The sequence below is a fragment of the Haemaphysalis longicornis genome, unplaced genomic scaffold, assembly GCF_048455015.1.
Source record: "Haemaphysalis longicornis isolate Haplotype H1 unplaced genomic scaffold, Haemaphysalis longicornis Haplotype H1 scaffold_12, whole genome shotgun sequence".
Classification (NCBI taxonomy): Eukaryota; Metazoa; Arthropoda; class Arachnida; order Ixodida; family Ixodidae; genus Haemaphysalis; species Haemaphysalis longicornis.
Window position 1 is genome coordinate 93,334,147 of NW_027526225.1, and position 21,771 is coordinate 93,355,917.

A 21,771-nucleotide genomic window follows, 5' to 3' on the forward strand; every position below is an offset into this window, starting at 1 on the left:
TCGACGCGGCTGACCTAAAGGTGTATAGAACCACGTGGCCCTGCTCCGCGTGCGTTCCAAACTGAACGTGGATCCTAGCTAGCGGAACCTTTCGTTGCTGTTGCCGCGAGATTTTTCATGTGCCGCCATGAGGTGGCACGGGCAACAGCAGGCGGCGCTTTCCGGCAGTAGATGTACAATATCATTTGCTATCGAAAAACCAAGCATCCATGTATTTTTTAATAAAGGAACACTGTAAATATCATTTGTATACCAATTTCCTGTCTTATATTCGCGTAATGTTTTGTTTTTGTTCAACAAAGTTGACAAGTATGAACATATAAGCCGGGCTTAGACGTTTACATTTGGCTGTGAGTATAGAAGGCTATTGCGCAATACATATTTTACTTTGGCCGGGTGGCTGAATCGACTCACAGACAGAGAGACCAAATTTCTGGGTTTAAGCAGGCCAAGAAACGCTATCGTCTTTAATAGCAAACACAAGGCGGTGCTCGCGTTAACCCCATCAAGCACCGTAGTGATGAATCGCTGGTTTATGGGGTGTTTTGATGCCATTCGTCATTCGAAATATCAATTTAACCCTCGATATGCAAACATAAATATGCAATATAGGTATGCAAGTGTTTTCTTTGTTCACACAGAGTGTTGAGGTTACATAGGCTAGGAATCTTTTCTTAGTCCGGCCGTCTTACAGCAGTATTATAACAGCCGATGTAATTAAATGGGCGGACAGGATGATGCAAAAAAAGATGCCGTTTCGAACGCTCTTCATCATGAAAGTGCACAAAAATCAAGTACCAAAGCGCAGAGCTTCGCCTTGCGTCGTATATCTTAAAGGGGCACTGACACAAAAATTTTGCATCTTGTTTTTTTTGTTGCGATAAGTAGCTAGTGACCTACTTATAACCTGTAGAAACCTCATTTGATTTAGCGTGCGACGGTTGTTTAAATAGAGGCATTTTCAATGCGGCCAGTCGCAGCTTCGGTTTCAGCGAGTGCTGCGAAATGATGGATTTTGTGGATTTTGTGTGAACAAAGCTGACCACGTGACCGTCGGAGGGATATCACAGAGCAGAGCCGCCGTAGCACTGTCGAATCCGCATCGACGGCAGTTTCTGCGAATGCCCCCACGTACTGATCTCGTGAGGCGCTTAATTAAAAAGCGACCGTGGATGTGACGCAGGCGCTGCGAGTGCAAATGCTACCGCGGCTAAAGAACGACGCGCGACGCTCGAGACGGTGGGTGGCAAGACGCGCGCTGGGAGCAGCCGGCCGGTGTGCCTACAGGTCCGCCTACAGATGTGTTCGGCTTAGCACTGCGGCGGATATTCGAGTGCCGCTCTCGTAAGCGGAGCAGATGACAATTTTTAATGCAACCCGCCATCGCATCATTAACTACTTTCTCATGTAAGCCACCATGGTCGGGACTTGGGGACAATTTCGTGCAGCGGTAACAAGCTATCACTCGAGCTACCTGCGCCGGCCTGGGCCACTTCGCGGCCTTGGCCGCCGCCTGCACAGCGACCGTGCGGCTAGCTCAGTGGGCTTTTCGTGCCTCCGGCGCGTTTTTGCATCCAATGGTAATAAACAGTAATAGAAACAGAGTGCCTGGAATCGCTGTAGAACTTTGGTCGCGGCCAGCTGCCCGATGAGCTGACGAAATCACGGCGCCTCCGCCGCCAACGATCGGGTCGTTCGTTCTCGAGAGCAGAAGCTCCTCCCTCCGGCGAAAAACGCCGGCAGTGCGGAAGCGGCAAACACAAACTCGTGACGTGTTTGGATGTTGTTTATTTACACAATATCCTCGGGATGTCGATTGCGCGTGGTCCTCTGCTGGTTGCTCGGTTGCGTTTCGCACACTTTAAAATTGATTTTAAATATGCTCTAGGCTATTTTCGCCGCTGCTACTTTGCAGATGATGTATATGTGTTCCCACCAATCTATCTCCGAAGTTATCTCGCCTTCAAAATTTTGTGTCAGGGCCCCTTTAATATAGCGCATTATTTAGTCAATATCTGCAAAACACGTTAGTGTTTTGTTAAAGAAAGCGGCATGCGGCGCCCATCGACTAACGATGCTTTGCAATATTGTTGTTTTTCTCTTGCTTTACCTTTCTCCCAACCAGAATACATGGCCCCGTAAGACAGCCTTACGTTCTATTTATCTTTGTTGCAGATGCACACCGGAAATTAGAAGACAAAATGGGCCCTGAACACAAATATCCTTCTGGTTCTTAGCGATTTAGCTGTGTCGGGATACAAGCTCAACAGCACAAAGGGGACGTTTCGAATATGTTGCGAAAATATATGAAACATCCATGCACAAAAACGCTGTGCCTAAATGTAGTATTTTCAGTTGTATGTTCTCTAGAATTAAAATAAACTTAGTTGTAAAGACGCTATCAGCTTCGATTTCTGCCGTAGGTACGTAAAGTATGTCCATATTATTCCAAAGGTACGCGATCTTCGTAAGTACGCAAGGCTAATACATCTTAACATCTTAACTGTCGCTAATTACGTCCCTTAAATAAAATGAACTGAGTACACGGGGCAAATTTAGAAGAATTGTTTCAGCGGGGTGGTTTGGTTGCGAAAGAAAAGCGGCAGAAGCTGACTTCGTGTTTGACGCGGTTCATATAATCCAGAACCTTTTCTCTTCTGCAGCACGTTAGCAGATTGCATAGTGAAATTGAAATTGGAGCGAAATGATATTAGAATGACTGAGGCGGTTCTGCCAAATTCTTCTCAATGTTTTCTACGCAAATGAACCAAACATATCAGTAAAATATGAGGGCGTGAAACAAACAGAGCGCTAACGGTATAATGGGCACAAACAAGACTACAGGGAATTTTTATTCACAAGAACGGAGACAAAGGTGCATATCTGCCATCTATTTATTGTTAAAATCTTAAGATGCTGCTAGAATTCTCTCGCTGCAGAGCCGCTTGGAGCTGCAACCAGAAAAAGGTATTCCGCCTCTCAGTTGCATCTGGCGGCGGAACTTCTATGCACGTTCTCGATTTTGTGAGAAACAGGAGCGCGTGGGTCATTTCAGATTCCCGCACTTCCTCCTTTTTGACGACGATCAAACCGTCGGAACGCTCGCTGTCAGATAACTCGTGTTGAGCCAGTCTCAGTTCAAACATGCACCAGCGGCTGCGGCAGAATGCAGGGCTCAACACGAAGAGGCAGACGCGACTCTGTGTAATGGCTTGGCATATATTCTCGGTGATCGGAATACCCGGGATGAAGTCTCTCTCGGCGACGCAAAGTCGGAACTTGAGGGGAGGCGATTCGAGTTTGGGCAGCAGAACGTTGTGAACCCAATCCGAGTCAGAGGCGTTGTAGGATACGAAAGCGTCCCATTCGTAGTTTTTCACGTTCACGCGCCTCCTGTAGCTTCTGATGCCAACTTTAAGGTACAAAGGTACATATATGAAGTACCAGCGGCATTTGTAAGCACCATAAACAAGCACGGCGGCCGACATGATACAAAGTATCCCAGGAACAGCGTACACGCGATAAAAGTCCACAGCTACGCACTCTTCCTCTCTCCATGCAATGTTTCGAACAGGGTATCCTTGTTGTTCTTCTGGAACCTTGCAGACTGCACACCTCCCGCACTCCACTTGGTGATTGTCAAGGACGTTGTGGAGGTTGTTGAGGTAGCAACTGTAGCAATCCCAGGGATTGAAGTTGAGGCTCACATTCAGTATGCCATTCAGGTCACCAAACATTTCATTGTCCAGCACCGCGATCTCATTATGGCCAAGATCCAACAGTTTTAGTTCTGTCATCCGAGAAAAAATTGGTGGCGTCCACTTCTTAATTTCGTTGTGGTTGGCTAAAAGCACTTCAAGAGAACTGTTGAGAGGTTTGTCCACACGGAGTTGTTGTATGCTGTTGAATGATATGTCAAGAATTCGCAACGACATCAACGGAATGAGTATATTTGTGCCATCAAAGACCGTCAGGCGGTTGCGGGTCAGGTTCAACCGTAATAAACCGGTAAGACCTTTCAGCGTCGCTTTATTGAGTGCCGGTACTTTGTTTGCCTGCAAAGAAAGAACCTGCAGTTTTTTCAGGCATATAAATGGGGAGCCTAGTAGAATCTCCAGGTGGCACCTGTCCATGTGCAGCTCTTGCAAATTCGGGAAACCACATAGGTCGCGATCCCGTAACAGTGTCATGTTGCTGCCACTTGTGATTAATTGCACAGCACTGCTGTTTCTATTACGGCTGCCGGGCCAAAAGGTAAACTCCACTCCTGGAGGAACATCTGTGTCAGACATGTTTAGACATGCCAGTGTTTTTAAAGAAAATATTGCTTCTGGTACACCGGGGAGCTTCGTGCCTGTTAGAGAAATTTTCTTAACAGACGGAATGAGGTCAAATGCATCCGGGTGAATGGCCTCAATAGGAGATTGTGAAAATTCAAGGTGCTGAATACTCTCCATGGGAGGAATATCGTTAAACGAGATGTTGTGGAAAAAACACCTGTAGAACGCGACATGCCGAATAGGTGTTAACGCGAGAAGGCGCAGAAGCGCCGCGGGGATTCCGTCTATTATTGCCGCAGCCGTAATAACTGCGTAGGTGTAGACGTTGGAATTGTTCCAGGGATTGCTGGTATTTGCAACAACCCTAAAATAATAATGGTCCGGGAATGCGTGGAGGCATGGGTCAGCAAAGCTGTAAACGCTGAAAACGCCGCTTCGGTTCACCCGCTTGGTGTCACACATGGCGACAGCAACCGGCGGGGGCTTCGCGAATGTCACGTCAAATGTCATCAGCCGAATGTGCTCCAGAAACAGCTGAAAATTCAAAGCAACCAGTCCGAAGTGTCTCTTTTCCGCCAACTCGATATGGTCGTATCTACTAAATAAATTGTGGGGAAAGTAGTCCCATTTCTTTAACCGCACACGTTGGAGGGACAAGCAGACTGGGGCACAGCCCTGAGACACGGGGCGAACGGTATCTTCTGAAACGAGTAGTTGCTCCATTGTCAATATCTCGTGCTCAGGTGTCGGATACCCATCAATAGGAAACTTGACACGAATGTGACAAAGAGCGTGAAGACGGCCGTTTTCAAAGCTCAGGTTGCAGTTCTTGAATTCCCGGAAGAGGGTCGTCAGGTTCGTGGTTTGCTGGCAGGGCAGATAGGCCGAGACTCCCTCGGTTGAGCACACCCAGGTCCACAGAAAGAACACGTGCGTCTTCCAACGCATGGCAATCTGGAACATTTGGGAAACGCAGATATAAAATAACTAAGGTTTTTAACGTTAAGAGTACTGAATAAAATAAAAACAGGTGCGATTTCTTCGTCGTCAGATGTCGAAACAATGTTCCTTTCGATCGCAAAAAAATACAGTGGTTATTTTGTTTCGCAATAAAGTGATTGCCAATTTTACTAAATTTGACTGAGATTTTGTTTAACGCGTTTGTTGAAAGCGCAGCCCTCTCTTTGTCAAGAGCTGCAATTTCTTCAGTATTTCAACCGTTCGCAAACAACCATGGGTACGTGCAGTGTTGAAACTTGCCGTTCGTTGCTACTCAACCGATTGCCCCAGTACTTGCATATTCCCTAAGATCCAACTTGTACATTAAACTCCAGTATTACTGGAGTACTGCACCTTGTTGTGAAGTCCCACCGGATTTTAAGCATGATGAGTAAGATCAGCAGTCTCATATACGATTTTTAAAGCTCCAACAAAATTAATGAGCCTTCATCTCGCTTTTAAACGTGAAATATTTCTCCCATACCAACAGTTCGAAGAGATTGGACTGCACCAACAGTTCAGTGTCCTTTAAGTCAACCCACCTTTAAACGCGTGAGGAATTGGCATGGCACTGTTCGAAACGTGAACCTACCATACTTCAATCTCTGCACAAGAAACATTGTCTTTTGTTCAGAATGTATTATACAATGTAAAACTACACCCGCAAATAGTATAGTTTACACAGAGATATCACCGATGCGGTTATGTAGCTGACATGTTGTGAATCCGTAAGTATGAAGTAATAATATCTGCGCCCCGTAAACGCCCTAAACATACCGCTTTCGAAATGTTTGCACAGTAGGTTTTCGCTACAACGAAGAAGACTTTTGCTAACACGACTAGGTAGTTCAGGTGACGTGAGAAGAATGAGAAGTGCAATTTACTTACACCATTGTACTGCATGACGTTCGGCGACGAGGTATACTGAGCAACACACCTCTGAGTTTCTATCCGCTATAAAGGCAAGAGTTGGCCCCATAGCTTCTCTTTTATCGCGCAGTGAGCTGGGAGAGGAAAAGGAAATAAAAGAGGAAGCGACGAAATGTTGCTTGCCTGCCTGGTGGTTCATATGGGTGCTTCTTTCCGGGAAGAGGGATTGATGGCGCGACACAAGAAAGCAATCTCACGAAAAACCCATGAAAAAAAAATATTTTACTACAGCTTTCCGCGAGTTACAAGAAGCGCAGATTTGGTGTCATATTTGCCTTTTTTGGGCGCTTGTGCTGAATTACCAAATCATTTCCAAATAATCAGAACGCCACTGCTCGGCTTCACATACGCCTTTATCGGCGCAGCCTTTGTGCTGCTCAAATTTTATCCCCTCCTTTCAAATAAATTTTTATCGCTTGGCACCCCGTCTAGCCTAGGAGATCTTTCGAACCTGCAATTGCAAGCGGGAAATCCCGCACACGTTGTTGTTAGGCGAGTGAACGAAATTTCATGGACAAAAACTGCAAACAATGACACTAGTGTTGGATAATGGGACAAGCCGTGCGCCGAGACAAAACGGTTCTCGTCGCAAGATGATCAATATCCGGGATGTATCGGCATAGTGTATGGTTGACGAAGACCATGATCTGACTACTTAACTATGAGCGCGGTAAGCCATGGAAACATCATAGGCAAACAGCGTTGGTTTGGCGAAAAACTTACATGAGTCGTGACTCCAGGCATTCCTCATTTTTAACAACCACCTGCGACTGTCACTAAAATGACACGAACAGAGAAACCCGCTGTTAGAAAACGGGACGGCCCCGTGAAAAAAGCAAGCAACGTAACCTGAGGACACAAGGTAATCTAAGCGATAGATAACGATAATTCTTGGAAGTAGGGGCAAGCAGGGGGTTTTGTTCACCCACCAGAGGAAAAAATTAATAATACGCTGTATTCATTCGGTCTGCCAACGGATTGCTCGGAGAACACATATTGCTACCCCGATGAAAATGCCTGGCAGGCTTCCGAGCTGCTTCCTATACTCTTTCAACGAGGAATACCCTCATGATATGGATCTGGCTGGCCCGGAGGCCGTTGCAAATCGAGGACTATTTCACAAAGAGGATGGCGTGAAGGTAGTAGAGCGTATCAGGTCTGTTTCGGGCGCTATCAGAAGTATGGGCTTGCTTAGCATGGTGAAAGGTCGTGGCACAATACAGTGGCCTTTGGGATGCTTACCCTCTTTTTAGCACCGAAAGAGGGATGAGGAAGTGAGGGAGTGAGTGAGAAAGGCAAAATACAGAGAAAATGGGAAAGAAAGAACAAGAGGGTAATGCGAGGAATGGAAAAAAAATAGTGGAGCTGCAGGAAAGGAGGACGGTCGAAAAGAAAAGGATAGAAAAATGAGGAGCGGATCGGAAGTGGGAGGTTGTAGAAAAATTCACGCATCTCCACAAAGTGAACATTAACGAGTAGGCGAAGCTCTGGGGAGCGTTTTTACCGTAAATCACCTATGGCATTGCCCACTCGCGCATGTAAATGAGTAACAACGCGTGTGTACAGTATGTACAATTCCAATCAAATTTGTTCCAATACAATTTAATTTATTCCAATCCAATTCATTTCAATCCAATTCAATCCAATGCAATCCAATGCTCCTCGCGCGTGCGCAGCACGGTTCCCCAGGAGCCACGCGAAACTGCTCAACTTCTCTCTCTCTCTCTAACCTTTTGTGAACCTTTTGTTTTGTTCTTGTTAACCTTTGTGAACCTTTTGTTGACAGATGTTTCGATTTACGCGGTGATGTGCGTCTTTCTCCCTCTATCTCTCTCGCTCTAACCTTTTTCCACGAATTAACATTGATAGTTACGACTTTTTGCATTTTGCTGCGTTTTGCAACATTTTAGGTGGTTTGACATACACATATTGGGTTAATACTGATGTGCGCACGGAAGCCAACGGACGGACATTGCGAGGTCCTAAAGTGCTTCGCACCTGAAAGGATGGGGAAGCTTCATATAAAGAGATGATGGGAAAGAGAAAGGAGTACAGCACCGTCGTACATTGATGTCAGTTTCAGAGACGAAAGCCGATGCGGCGAAATTTTTACGCTTGAGAAAAGAGGAACATCGCTCAAAGAGGTAAACAGTAAGTGTTTAACTGGTGGTTGTGTCACTTGGGTTCATTCTTTCTGTGATTTTTTGCCTGATTTCTAAAAAGCAAGAATATTGCAAATTATTCAAAAAGCACACACACCGGGAAACCTTTTGTGAAAAACTACAGGAAGAGGATTTTAGAAGAGAACGGATAAAGAAGCCCTACCTTTCCCGGTTAGCTACTAAGGTTTCCCGAACAAAATAGATAATCTTAGCAATTAGTACCACTAACAGGTTGGGGTTGACAACAATTCCATTTAAGAATTTTGAAATAATAGTGCCGTGTGCTCACGATGCCAGAAAATATATTTCTACAATAATGTTTGCTTTAAATACAGCAATTAGTTTTATGGTATTCATCTAGAACATTAGTGATACCGCAATACCACTGTCGTGCCCTCTTTAAATTGATGGTTTTTCCAAAGGCCTCGAACCACTTATAGTAGTTGTCATCTTAATAGACAGATTTAGTTGGGCGCGCGCTCCGGACGAGCGTACGCCCCGGCGGGGCGGCTCGCGACTGCGCATGCGCAGTACGCTACGTAAACGCCCCGGCGATGCGCTGCTACGCACGCAACGGCTGGGAGCGTATGCTCCGGTGCGCTTGCGGGGCGCTTGCGGGGCGTTGCGGACCTGCTGGGAGGCCCCTTGCTTTCAAAATGGCTGCTGCCTCGGCGATGTCGGCGGCCGGTCGTGGCAGGAGGTTCCCCGACTGAAAACGCGGACCGTCGCGTGTTTTTCTCGTTGGGCGACAACGTTTCAGTTCCGACAGGCATGCAGACCAGAAATGAGCGACCAAGGACAACCTGGATGGCTCCCGAAGCCGGTGGCGGTGTTTGTGTGCGTGTCGCGGCGATGGAATGCGCGCAGTGTTGGTGCAGATCGGCGGCCTCCATTTAGGGAATTCAAGAATTTTCGCCTGCGCCGTCGTCGCGCCCTCGGGTGCGAGCCGAGGACGTTGCGCTACCGTGTGAAACGTGAAGGATTTGTAGTTGGACTCCACGAATAAGAGGAAGTGAGTAATAGGAACTCATCGTGTATCTTATTGAGTTGCTACACCCGGGTGAAGTGTATCACTAAACCGCCGTGCCAGCCTACCCGCTGTTTCATTTAGCGCGTCGCATTAGCGTCGCATGCCATGCTCAGTTGTATTTGTCGCATGCTCCTGCCATATTTCAGAGCTGAATAAAGTGAGTATCCCGAGCACTGCGTGTTGCTTCAAAACTTTGGCGTCGCGCGGTTGAGCAAAACAATCGCGACGGGTGTTTCATATTTTTCCCTAATACTGAATCAAGGTAAGAGGGTATTTTTTATCGTACTTGCAAGATTTTTACAATCGAAACCAGCGTGAACGTATTGAAAAAAAAAAAAAAAAAAGAAACGCCCCCTTGTGCCTTGGTTAGCCACGTAAAAAAGTTAAATTTGGGTACTTCGCGTTGGGTTCAACAGGTGGCGCCGCAAGGTTAAATTTGGGTACTTCGCGTTGGGTTCAACAGGTGGCGCCACAAGCGTTAGCGCACGCTACGAAAAACGCTGTACTAAAACTATCCATGGGCGCGTCGCGACGAGCGTACGCTCCGCTTTACGCCCAGCAATACGCTAACGCCCGGAACGCCCAACTAAATCTGTCTATTATGTGATAGTTCCGATTTGATTAGAGTTTACAAAATGATAACAGGCAGTTTAACGTGGCTTTGTAAATAACACCCTGACGCATTTTAATATAGAGTAAATAAATTTCCGAAGACATCTGTCATTAAAAGACAATAATTTGCTCCAATAGTTTGATGTATAGCAAAGCAATTCCAGCCGGTAATGGCATCTTAAATATGACCTATCACGGCACAGACCGCTATATTGTCGGGAATCAGAAGACGCACTTTGCTGCTGAAACGTGTAGTCCCACTACGTCGATGACTGGCCATTTCGTAAACTTTGCAATAGATGACCGCACATTACAAGCTAAAGTGAAGCAGCGGATTGTCGACGGGGATGAACGACATCAAGAGCCTACGTTGGGCGACCAAAAGCGAATGCCTTTCCCTCGTGCCTGCCTGACGGAGATAAAAGAAGGCAAGCGAAGATACCACTTAAAATCACAATCGAGTAAGCGTGCCTCAAATTCTACCGTACCCGCGAACAACAGCTTTATTTGCAGTGCATGGCACGCTCTCCGTGAATTAAGGACTAATTTTTGAAATGTTCCTTACGTTCCTTTGGTGTTTTTACGTCGTATGAGCAGCTGAGGCGTTTTTATAAATCAACATTAGTGCTCCTTTGAGAAAGGAGGCCTTAGCGGGGCCGTGGAGCCACTTTTCGGTGTTGGAGCCAAAAATATTTGCCTTAAATTAAGAAAATATTTGCCCAAATAAGAAGGATAGCGAGTCCACGTTTGAACGTTCCATACGTTTTGAGGTACGAGTGTCTATCTGGGCTTTTTGGGGCCCTTAGGCCTATGGCTTCCATACCCTGAATTGCTTTGGAAGGGAACAAGCTTATTGATTGACTGATTTAGGGTTTAGCGCGCCGACGCAACGCAGGCGATGAGGCGCGCCGTAGTGGAGGGCTACGGATTAATTTTGACCACCTGGGAATCTTTAACGTGCGCCGAAATCTCGTACACACGGGCGTTTTTGCTTTTCGCCTCCATCAGAAAAGCGGCCGCCGCGGCCGGGAACGGAACAAGCTTAGACCGAGAACATATGTTTGTGCAGTGCAATGGCAGTCAAGTAACAGCATATATGTATTTTTTTGCGGTTTCCGCCCACGCTAATCTCCTGCGTCCGCATCACACCATTAATGCAAATCGCAGCTTGAGCAGCGGCGCACCAGTGGCTTTAACTATAGTGTAGCGACCATACTACGGGACGTTCACACTAAACTTTTTTACACCCTTTTGGGCCGAAAAGGGTGTAAAAATCTTGTCCCATGGCTAACACCCTTAAAAGGTGTTTTGGCAAAAAAAGGGTGTATGGATGAAAAAAGGGTGATGAGCTCAACACCTTTAAAAAAGGGTGTTGAGGATGCTCAACACCCTAAAAAAAGGGCGTGGAGTCTCACACCCTTTTTTTGAGGTGATGGCATGCGCAGAGGCAATGTCAAACGGCGGAGCGCGCAGCATTCAACACAAACAGCCAATACGTACAAGTTACAGTTGGAACACGGGATGCAAGCGGTACAGAGAGTGCATACTTACTTAGCAATACATGTGCTGTTCTTGCTTTTATACCCAGCAGAGGAAAGCCCCCAGATGGAGTCGGTGGGCTTGTCGCAAAAAACTGATATTTTAGCGCTAATTTTGGAAGTATGGATTTTACTACGAGAATATACAAATCAACACGTGGATTTGCAAAAACGTTTTAATTACGCGGTAGTTTTTCTGATCCGTAACTTAAAGAATTTTATTAAATATCATACAAATCTTCCCTGCCACCTCAACACCCTTCAAAAAGGGTGTTCATTATTTCAACACCATTTTTCCCAGAAGGGTGTAAAGCTACAAATTAGGGTGTTCGAAACTAAGAAACAGGGCGTAAAGAAAAAAAGGGTGTGAGAAAAGACCGCCAACGAAGAAAAAATGTGGAGAGACCTCCAATTTTGGAGGCGTTTTGTACATGTTTACACGGGTGGACTGAACATTCTGTACAAGCGGGCGGGGGGGGGGGGTTGTGCCTCACGATGTTTACAGCAATATGAATTGGCATAATTTATTACCAGTGAAGCTCTTTAAGCTTCAGGAGGTAGTTTCGGCAACATTAGCAAAAACATACAAAGAAAAAACTGGGGCGCCCGTAAAGGGTGCACCACCGCAGACAGGGTATTATGACAGTGAAGTCGGCTTTCGAGCTTGTTAGAGTGTGAGCACAAGGGGCGTATGCGTATCCGCACCTCTTGCTGTACCATTTCTAAGGCACTAGTCTTTTTTGGATTCTAAAAGGTAAAAAAATTCGGGCAGCTTGCAATGGTGGTGCAAGACTGGAGAAACAGCAACGCTGGGGGCCGACCTACCTTGTTTCCCTCTTGGATCTCCTGGAAATGGGGAGGGGGAGAGAGGCGGGCACACTGGAACAGCCTTGTAAAATCTGGTTAAATTTGGCCTCATCCCTGAGCGGTCATCCTGGCTTAGCAAGAACATTGTAAACCTTAGCAAACATAGCAAAACCTAGCAACACCGGAAGAAACTAGGTCGACCCCCAGCTCCGCTGTTCTTTTTTTGCAACTGAACACCTATTTCACACCGTTTCAACAACCTACAGAAAGCCAAGCGTGTTGCAGTTCGTAAACATCCTTTTCGCCACACGACTACAGTCTTCTTAATTTTGAAGGTTCAAATTGGTGTTTCACGTGCCAAAGCTAAACTTGGGGCATGAGGTGCACCCAATAAGGAAACGAGCGATCATTGCATAAGAGCAATTATTTTTTTTGTTGCGTTTGGAAATTTCTTGCGAGTAGAGGAGTATATGAGGGGATGTCTTGTTCTTTACAGTGCTATTATGCATCCGAACATGGCCTTATTCAATGAACAGCTGAACACCTTTTCCACACCCTTTCAACACCCTAAGAAAAACCAAGGGTGTTGAAGTTGATCAACACCCTTATTTTCAAACAAAAAGGGCGTAGAGCTAGAAAAAGGGTGTTGAGACTAAAAAAAAGGGTGTAAAGGCCTCCCAACACCCTTTTTCCACCTATGCTACGCCCTTTTTGGCTAAAAGGGTGTAAAAAAGTTTAGTGTGTTCAATAGCACTCGAAGCTCCCAATAAAGTTTATCCTCCTCCTCCTCAATATAAACCGACGTGCAAACTGTCGGCCACCTCTTTATTAGACGGTGTTGATCTTTTCCCGAAGGCAATGTAACTGTCAAAGACTTGTGCACGCACACAGCACAAAACGCGAACTCACCTGCGCAGAGAGCAAATCTGGTGGTCGGCGCGGTTGGTCGATGTCTACGGCCTTGAGCTCTTGAACAGAAGGACGCGAGCTTGATCTCGGTCGCGGCGGCTGTTTTCTGGCGGACAAAGAAACGAAACCCACAATTGGGGAAATTTCCGATCACGTTGAATACACCCATGTAGCATTATTCATTGTGCAGCTCTCAACCAAGACGCGCATAATAGGACAGCTCTACATACATCTCTGGCGCTTAAACGCGCCCCACCCGCAAAACCGCGAAAATAGGATTACTAGAATGCATGAACGTTCCGCGTCGGCATTGTATTTTAGGCTGCGAGTTCGCGTAATACAGAACTGGTTGGTCTGTCGCTCATCCCACTTTTTCCGCGGTGCAGGGTGGGCTCCAGATTCCGGATCCGAAGTCCTGTACAAGGGCATAAAAGGAAGTTGTGCGAGAAGGCATTCAGTACTTATAGGAGCGAAGCAGCAATGCTTGGTGGTAGCGTTACGCTCTCCTCAAGAACAGGATGCTCGAAGGAATGCCTCAGTAAAGCATTCTTAGGTACATGTTTTTTTAAATATTAGACAAGGGGAAGCCGAGACGATCTTCAGGCGTGCTCACTTAGGTTAGGGGCGGTTTGAAATTTGGCCCTTAGTTTGACAGTGACCTTTTTTCTTCTTAAAAAAACAATAAGGGTGAGTCAAAGCAGTGTTTACTCTTACGTGGGAACTGCTACAATAGACGTGTCGTCTCGCCTGTGAAACAGTAGCACAAAGTGGAACAAAAACGGCTCAATAAACTCTGAAATGTAGAACGACACTCAACCCGGCTCCGGCAGTTCTGGATCCTTTGACTTCATCCATAAACATGTTACAGGGTCACGCACATCCAGCTCCTGGGATTTTAGCCACTTTTTTTATTAACACTATTTTTTTTTCACAGGGAGCGACTTTATATATCACCGGCAATGAAACGGTCATACTGATGTTAGTCTCAGAAAACATGGGTGAGAAACTCGTAATTATTGACGCGGCTACAAGCGACGGCAACTTCTTGCGAAGCCGCAGGTATTCATATAAAAAAATCACATTGTTTGTAACAACCCGCTTCAAAGCTATGCCAAAGAGCAGGAAGTCGTCGCTAACCCCTCCACGCGATATCGCTTTCCGAACTTAAGATGTCGCCATCATTTTTCCGTAGGGCCCTCGAAAAATCTAAAGCGAAATATACGTTTATGTTTCAGCTTTTCAGCCTGCAAAAGTAGCGTGTGTCTTCGTCATTGCAGTAATCTCGCGAGATCACTAGCGGCTGCAGTACAATCTCTGTCAGTTAGTAGCTTGCCGAAGGAATAACGCGTGGTGCACGTCGTTTACTTGTTAATAACTATAAGGGTTTGAAATACCGTGCGTGTGGCCTACGTATTCTTCTCCTGTTTCCGTACGTAAACTGTGTACGTACGCAAATCTGAAACCGCCTATGGAAACAGAGGCACTGAAGCCTAGCGCCATACTAGAGAGCGGAAGAAAAATTGCCGATATGTCCATCTATTTTATCATGTGGGCTGAAGAATGGCAACCCTAATCCGATTAGGGTGGCTTGCGAAAGAGCGGCGCTCCGACTGGCCGGAGCAACTGAATGATAATCTGTGTTTTCTCTCTGTGCCACCAGGAGGCAAGCCATATTTTGCATTTTTACTAGTTTGCCTTAGTTTCACTGCAGTAATTGAACTTTATTTTTGGCTGCAATTCTTTCCTTCGAGCGACTACTCCTATACTCTACTGGTAGCATCTGAAAAACAAGGAATTAGGAGGGCTTTCTTTTTACTCTACTCATGTGGCGGTCATTCGCCGTCGGTTGCAGTGCGCGTGAATTGAAGGGCAAGACGACTATGGCTAGCCACGTCGCTGGAGCCACGTAACAGAGCGCTGCAATAAAATGGAGGATGCGAAACCTAGGCGTGAGGTAGCTCTGCGGCAACAAAACCAGATTCTCGTCCACGGGCCATATCCTCATCACCAGGCATATGTTTGTTTTTCTCCGACCCCTAATGCCTAAAATTATGCGTGTCTGTGCTCTTAGAAGGTAGTTAGTTCTTTTTAAAAAATATAGTTTTTTTTCATAAAGCTCAGCGAAAATCATCTTTTTTTTACGGACAAAAGCAGTTATTATGAGTGTGGATGTTACAAATTGCATTGCTTGTCAGCACCGTGTGTTTTCACCGTCGATTTTGCCGGGTCGTAAGCCCTGGTCTCACTCGTGCAATTCTGGCCAAGCACAGGCTACAACGCCATCCTTTCACCCCGTATAACGCGGTTGCTTAATGCAGCGGCGGCATTCTGGCCTCTCACATTACATTTGCCACAAACATTTTTATTCCCAAATGTAGAGCGCTTCAGCTCTTTTGTCTTTCTTTTTGCGTTAGTCCCGCTCAACAAACATAATCCGAAAAATATTCTTAACTGTCGAAACAGAATTACTTCTTCGGATTGCCCATCCTAAAACGTAACTTCATTTTTTTCGGGTTTTAATCCTAAAAGATCTATATATGATGGAAAAAAGGCTTTACTGTTGTGAATATTCAGTGTAAAAATATGACTATTATTTCTAATACTGCTCATCTTTAACGAGTTCGTTTGAAGAGGCGCTGTACTTATCCCGGGGCCGTATATTCCTTGTATTGTAACTAACAATGTATTTATTATTACTGGTGTTTTATTATTACAATACACTTCTAGAAGGTTTTGCTGCTCTCGGTCTTGAAGTACGCACGTACAACTTGTGCAAGGTCTGCCAGCAATTGATACTGGCGCACCTATTTAAGCATCCCAACTCCGTCAGTGTATTTCCTTTTCAAATGTTAACCTTTGGGCGGTTGCGCATTTAAGGAAGCAAGGTGAAATTGGTGTATAGTGTACACCTTTACTTTTACTCAACATTTGGTCATAAAGCAGCCCTTCGCCCAAGTAATGTGTTTAGCTTCACGCCAGAGGGAATCCGACGATTAAAGCCGGATCTCCTACTACAACTAATGCGTGCCGTGTTTTGGAACTGCGGTCGCTGGCCTAAGCATGAGGTTCTCTAAATAACTGTTGGAATAACCCCTCGGTACCCATGTGGCTCATAGAACAAATTCGGCCGAGATATGGTGCACTTATCACGGCAGCGAATACTTCGATGGCATCTGACAGAGGTGGTGAGGCATTGCCGATGAGTTCTAGGCAATGCTGCTTGTCTTGTGTAAAAGGAAAGTTAGCTGCTGTATACATAAGAGGCCCCTTACCTCCTCTCGTTTTTTACTTACAAGAGCATGATATTTTTAAACAAAGACCTATTTTCAGGAAACGTACCCCCTGTTTTAAAGAAACGCACCTATGGCACTCTCTCAACAGAAGAAAGAACAAAAACGTAAAAATGCAGCTTAGCCACAATTAAATCGACGCTGGAAAGTAGGCGGTCAACTACTCGTGACTATGAGAAGGGCGGTGTCTTCCACGAAGCAACTGTCTCCATTTAATAGAGCACCAGCTTCAAGAAACCTTAACCGGCTCCCGCAGCCTGTTATGTCAAAGGAAAAGAGTCTATTTCAAGGTGCGGATGCCTTTGACTCGTTTATGCTGGGTCTGTTTGTGTTTATATTTATGCCTAATTGCCGAAAACGAAGCCGCTTTGAAGCTTACGTCCTCAATGAAGCGCTGGAAGAAGACAGCTGGGACGGTATTCCCGTGTTTTGTCCCTTTTGTGTCCCTTTCAAAAGTGTCCCTTTTGAGGAAGCCCTGATTGGCTAAAAGCGAACACCCGGTTGTGACCCCTTATAAGCACGGCAGAGCTATGAGCCGTGGCTACTCGGAGCAGACGATTTGGAGCAGACGATTTCTCGTCGCCTTATTGTTGGTTCGCTCGCGGAACAAAAAAACACAAAAAGATACTCTGATACGGTTTCACTTCTTTAAAATGCGTTTGCAAGAACAGTTACAGTATTTGAATCAAAGGCCCACTGCTTAACCGGAAGTACGTCACGATGAAAGGGACGCAAAAGGGACGTTTTCAAATGCGACAGTTACGAGAATACCGCCCCTGAACTAGTCACGCTAAGCAGCCATTCACGCTTTGTAGTGCTTGCCGTTTGATCTGTTGTTGAAAAAATGGGATAAGCAAAACCATCCTTGTCCATCCTTGTGCACGGTATATATATATGAATATATATATATATATATATATATATATATATATATATATATATATATATATATATATATATATATATATATATATATATATATATATATATATATATATATAAAATATAGGTAGCATAACTGTTTCAAAGCTCTCCATAGCACGCCGAAAGGCCTTAGTAACGCCACCTTGTATAGTCCAACTAAAAAAATACAATAACAAATGTTTGCCCCTGCGTATCAGCAAAACATTTATACGCATAGGATGTGTACTGAGCCAAGCAAGAAAGAAATACAACCCGCGGCTGGTTGAGGGGGCGCTAGAGCGAAAGACGACAGGAGAATGAGTCATTATGAAAACACACAACCTTTGACGACGCCACATGGCGTTCAGTGTACTGGTTGGTGCAATACTTATATTTTTATTTGTTTCGTTTGTAATGCTGTAAAGCTCTTTATTAGCTACGAATATACAACACTTTCTGTGCAAATAATCACCTATTAATAGAGCCAATAGTACAGTACCTTTCGTTCTGTTCATCATTTTTGGGACTCATTTATGACCATTTGAGTATTGCATTAAAGAGACGCATTGACGTGGCAGCCACGTTGATACACCTCTTCTCTCTCCTGCCCGCCATTTGGCGCTTTTCCTCTCTTGTATCCCTCTGCCCACGATAAACACTGTGGAGGTGCGCTGAGGTCAATTCAATTTTCCCGCGTTCCATTACTTGGGCTTCATCTATCGGAACTTGTCGTAACTTTTGGGCTTTAAATGCCGCTCGATGTCTATGATGTGTTGACAGTGTTTCATTGCTGTTTATTGTCAAAAAACTGTTTTTCACTCGTGTATTTGTACTTTCTAGAACATCTACCAAGCGGACAAATTTAAAGAAACGACACTGCTCAGTACGTGTTATGTATTGCTGTTTCTCATCAGACATGCTAAATGGTTCCATTTCACAACAAAAAACGTTGACAAGTATGACGCATGGTAACTGATTTATAGGTTCGGAAAGGTTTTGCCTGTATGAGCTCCTTGTTTCAGTATTATTTGACCTATTGGCCGGGCAATTGATTCAAGGGACAAATAGATACACTGACAAAGACACATACCAATATTATCTGGTATATGTATACCAAGAAAGGCGATCGCCCTTAAACATTCAGGAGACGTTTTAGGCTTCAGCGTTTGGGCTTGCGGAAGCAATTCACGTAGTTTAAAACTGTGCGAACTTTGTGTTTGGAGGCAGGTATATTGTGATTAGGTCTCCTTATGTTTGAGCATTGTTTCCGTCGAAAGCGGGATACGTGCCTAGCCTGTTATTTTCGTGTAGTAGTGGTTGTGGTGGCGTCACTTGGGCGTGGTTTTAGTTTCAATTAGAACCCGCATATTTTTTCGCACGGCCGCAATTTAATACTGACACTGAAGGCGGAATAAAGTTTTATTTTAAATTAAAGATACTACGCATCGTAGCTCTCTAAAATTTTGATCCACGAACAACGATGCGCCATTTTCTAAGAAATGAGTACACAAAACTGGCATTCCTCTCTACCGTTCCCTTCCATGTTTTCTTGACGTAGGCATCGGGTCAGAAACTGAGAGTATAGTACCGGCATGGTCTAGAGCCTAAACTGTTGGCGCTAGCTGCTCTCACACAGGCAACGGTAGCTTTTATGCCTCCAAGCCATGGCCGACACCGGAAATGAGTCTCTGGTGAGGAGGATGGCTTGTACTTTTGTGGTTTGTCGCCCACGCATGAAGAAATGCTTTGAGATGCTCTGGCTACCTGTTCGCGCTAACTCGCAACTGAAGATTTTAATGAAAAAAAACAGCCGTACTTCTGTTGCACACCACCGCAAACTCAAACAAGAAAGGAGAGAGGTAAAACCAGTTAAAAACGATCATGGTGGATCTTTTTCTGCAGAATCGGAATTTTTAAATATTTGTATCTTGATGGTTCCCGAAACAAGAAAACAGTAGCTTAGATAAAGATAAAAGAAGGAACAATAAAGGGTTGGTTGAGATTTATCCAGTAAAATATGATTGCTACACCAGAGAATACCGACAAATCTAGAAAGCGCAATATAATTTTTACAAATGTGGGCGTTGCCAGACAGTGTAGGCGTAAATATGATACCTAATAATACATATGACTCTACGTACTGAAGAACTGAAGAAGAGGGTCCAGAAGTAGGACTGCAGGACCTTTCACATCAAAAAGCAAGCCTTGCTTTTTTGTTCGCCTTTAACTAATGAGTTTACGCGGTAACACCCCTCAAACAAATAGAAGACTTTGTTTAGGCTGGCGGTTAGGTTTGTAATACCATTCGAGGAGAAAAAAAGGCTGGTGTCACCCACAAGAATGATGTATTTTGCCAGCTTGCTTTACAGGTGTCAATTATGTAGACACTGAACAATATATGCTCAAGAACACTGCACTGGGGTACACCATATTCGGTTTGAACGCAAACGGAAGGCTAGTAGGTTATAGTGACATCTTGCAATGGAGAGCCTAAATATGATTTATTAGATTAAGAGCTTGTCCGTGAGCGCCATTATGTTCGAGTTTCGCAAAAAGAACGTCGTGATTCCCTCGCGGTGGGAAGCGCCGTTAGTACGGAAGGCTTTGGATCGTAATGGCCATCCATGCTCTCTCCACCAGTCGTTTCAGCTATGAGGAGTGGTAGTGTTCAAGCAGCTCCACCCATTTCTCATATGCCGTGTCGGCGGTAGGAATGGGGGTCAGCAATTGCTGGCCCCTCCGTGCCTGGTGGGGGAAGAACGTGCATGTGGAAGGATATAGGGTGGAATACATCACATGGAGAAGGTTTTTATGTGGGTAAGAATTAGTTTGCAGTCTGCGAAAGATTCTGGCTTCGTATCGGGATAGGTGTGGGTCTTGGCGGTGCCTATTCGCTAGTGACACGCGGGAAAAACATTCTACGCGGATACACAAAAACACAAAACGCTTGGTAGTGTTCCAGCCACTATCGGTTTTTAAAATCGCTGAGTAACTAAGGCAACACGGTTACTTAAATTACCACAGAAAAATACACAACAAAACTCAGTCCCCGAAATTTCAGCTCAATTAAGAACGCTGCTTCTCTGAAATAATTGTCAAAGTTATTCAGCAATGGTCACAAGACGTTTTACAGGAAATTTTGTACTAGTAATTTTGTCCTGCCAAGCAGAACACACGGCTATTCAAGATAGTTCCTCTGTTCGCACCGTAGTGTAGCATGTCATGAAAGAAAAGGCTAAGTTTGTATGGTTATCGTTGATTCTTGAAAGGGTTGCTTGTTTGGTCCAATCATCAATACCGATAAATCAATAAAATATATATTGTAATTTATTTTAAATCATCCAAGAAATCATGCTTGTCGACTTCCTTGTCCTCGTATGTCAACCACAACCACATGAATTAGGACCTTTGTCACATACGCCAACCACACCGGGGTTCAAAGTGCCAAAGGATTTTCGCCGTTTTTTCTTCTTTGTGGACGACACCCCTCTTCCGTTCTTCGCTCAACTTTCTTTTCCTGCCCGGTATCTACAACCGACCAGGCACCGGGTGAATTTGTTTCCCGGATGGCGCATTGTCGGTAGCTCGCCCGATAGATAACTGTATCCTGTTAGAGCGACTAAAAATCTCGCTATGACGCAAATCACCCGGATATCTCCTTGCAACCTGGAGATGAAGTGTTGCACTCTATAAGAAAGTGTAGAAAAAGGAGGAAATCGAGGGTTTTCTCACCTGGACCAGCGAGCTTCTCCCTTTAGCTAAAGCACCCTCTGTACGGCCTCTACGAAACACCGAAACGGGGGAGGAAATATTCTCCCCTGTCGTCTGCAATCTGCTGTCGACGCCGACGTAGAAAACGAAACCGTTCATTGTTGCACTGTGGCTTTCGCCGATCGGGCGCATACAACGACTATGAGCAACACCTCCCCTGCGATGTGCTGCTTGCCTGTTTTCTCGCGGTCTTTTTAGATGCGGAGCGTCTTATGCTCGGGGGTATGTTCCGCGGCGTCGGCGGTGGGGCGGCGTCCGCACACCACCGTTTCTTGGCCAATCCCCCACGTCTTATACTCGGGGGTATGTCCCACGGCGTCGGCGGTGGTTCGGCGTCCGCACACCACCGTTTCTTGGCCAATCCCCCACGTGGGTACGAGCCATAGGAGAGGAACAACAACAACAACAACAACTCCGGTTGTGCTTGCGCTTGACTCCGTGATTCTTCAGATGAATTAGGATGGAAGCAACAGCCCCGTCAGTGAGTGTGCTGACGCAATTAAGTGAGAGCATCAGCGCAAACACTAACAGCAATTACAC